Source organism: Anneissia japonica, unplaced genomic scaffold (assembly GCF_011630105.1).
Source record: "Anneissia japonica isolate Jap-2015-1 unplaced genomic scaffold, ASM1163010v1 scaffold288009_len375886_cov190, whole genome shotgun sequence".
NCBI classification, from domain to species: domain Eukaryota; kingdom Metazoa; phylum Echinodermata; class Crinoidea; order Comatulida; family Comatulidae; genus Anneissia; species Anneissia japonica.
In genome coordinates this window covers 276128-278678 of record NW_022748146.1, presented here as the reverse complement: position 1 = coordinate 278678, position 2551 = coordinate 276128, and the positions used below count along the sequence as shown (strand labels likewise).

Sequence of the window (2551 nt, the reverse complement as noted above, 5' to 3'; positions counted from 1 at the left end):
TTCGTCAAACAACCTTTCTGTCTTAGAAAAATCAGTTCTACAACATATCAAAAAATGTTTTCCCTCCGGAGCCTGACATTAAAACCCCCACTACATCAGGCCCGTACGTAGGATTATTATTGGGTGGGTGCGAATTTGTGGAGTGGACCAACATGTATGGGGCCACAGATTCTAGCTGGGGTCGAGTGGGCGGAGACACTTCGCGTTCAGACATTTATTATAATTTGAGGTCTTCATTGATTCTGAAGATGCAATATCAACAGTTTTAAACGGTTTTTCAATGACAGATTCAGGAAATGTGGGGAGGGGGAGTTGGGAGGGATTTTCACAGTTGAAGGGTTTATACTATGGTGGAGCTGAGGTAGGAACATTTATAATTATGGTACTCCTAGATAGCAGGAAATGGTACTCTAAAACTAATAATGAAACAAAATCTAATATTAATATCTAATACTTCTTACTATATATTGTACTACAAGTATATACCTAATTCTGCACGAATTGCACAGAAATTAAGTGCCTATCTACGTCTCTGATACTACTGTAATAGCGCCGCCCATGACGACGATCATGAATTAATAAATTTCAATCCACTGTATTAAAATCTTCTAATTAGTAAATTTTCTTTAACAATACAGTTTAACGTGATTCCTCATGATCAAAATAGATAATACTCTTTGCATAATGTTTGAATTACAGAGGCGAATATTACATTAAACGTGGGTACGGGCTAGCAGGGACCTAGCAAGGTTTTTGAGGTTGGGGGAGTGGGGAGCCGTCTTGAGAGGTACGCAGTACCGAGTAGGGTTTGATTTGGGAAGGGTGTCCCCCTCACTACGGCTGGGGCCTGGGGGCTCCAAGGGCTCGGTGGGGGTCCAGGGGCGGTAGCGCAATGCTTTTAGGACTGTTTTGTGGGATTGTGAACGAACATTTTACAGATAAAGAGAAAATTGCAATAGACGCATCATAAAGGCCTAACAATAAAAAAAAACATTCTTTATTCAAATAATCATAATCCAGTTACGTATCCAGGATTTAAGAAAGGGGGTGCTGATGAAATCCCCACCACGTCAGCGCCACAGTAATTTGTACCTCTGGAACCCAGAAATGGAACTTAGATTACATTTTAATTTGTTTTTTAATTTTTTTGACAAATTGAGTAAAGGAAACCGAATTAATTCAATAGTTGCCCTAAAATGTTGATTTGACCTTATTATTTTGTCCCTGAATACAACGAGAAAAGTTAAAATATTCCAAAATGACGCGTTTTAGTTAGGTAATAAGATATCCACCCTTCGCCTCAACGTTATTTGATTTTAAATTTCTTCGGTCTCTGAATGGCAGTCCGTGTTTTATGAAAGTGCAGACTCATTCCATTCCTGTCACGATGCTTAGCACATTACTATATCCATTAATAATTAGTCGTCTGATTTTAGACCACAATGGAAATAAGCTTTTTGGTACTTTATTGTGTTTTTATTCTTCAATATTATTTTTTTTATTCAGAATAAAGTAATAAAAATAAATATTTCATTCAATGGAACTGTCTCATTCAAGTGAATTTCTTTTATTTGGCAAAAACCTAAAGTTGGAATATATTCCGAGGTAATGAGCATGTTGTGTGAAATGAAATGCGTCCCCATTTTACGAAACTTGCAGAACTTATCGTATGTAGGTCCGCAAAAAATTGATTCAGGTTCTGTATTGGGTGATATGTCCATGCACTTCAACAGCATATTTAAAACAATTCATTTCCACCCTTTATGAATACAAGGGTGAAGACTGGCTAATTTGTTTTTTCTTTTGAGTAGTGCATCGAATCTATGGATGCTTGATACAAACATATTTTCTGATGCTAACATTGTGATGATGATACAAAGTGTTGTTCTATGCTTACATCTTATAAAAATGAAAGTAATATGCTTCATTCATGTAAATAAAAAACAGTGAATGATCTCTATAATTCTCTCTATGCTCTATCGCATTAAATATATATATATATATATATAATTATATATATTATAAATATAAATATCAATATAAATATAATATAATATAATATAATATATATAATATATATATAATATATAATATAATATAATATAATATTATAAATATAAATATATATATAAGTAAAAACACCACAAGGCACTTTATAAAGCAAGCAATATACTTTAATCGTGATCGCGGACGGGAATTCTCCTATTTTTCAACATTTGCAGGTTTCAGAACGCTGTCGGGATCTTGCTAATGAGAGATGTTTCACCGTTCTTGACTCTGCAGATTCAGCTTATATAACTCAAAGTTAAAGAAGCTTTGCATATTACCTGGAACAATCCATCCCTTAATAAGCAAATTTACAACTTGAATATCACGCTCGCTGTTTGATTCTTGTGTACTAATTTACATAACAACCCGCAGTGACGGGTGGTGTCTACGGTTGTGGTTTGCTTCATTAGTCGCATTTCTAATTTGCTCATTTACATACATGTGTATAAAGCCATATAAGCTTTGGCAAAATTTGTCATCATTCGCACTAATGATGAGAATC

The 2551-nt window shown here is 34.7% G+C and overlaps 1 protein-coding gene across 1 annotated transcript in view; it reads left to right on the top strand.

Annotated features, from left to right (window-relative positions):
- LOC117120669 overlaps positions 1-2551 on the top strand; it is a 36549-nt gene that overhangs the window by 9336 nt on the left and 24662 nt on the right. The window lies entirely within an intron of this gene.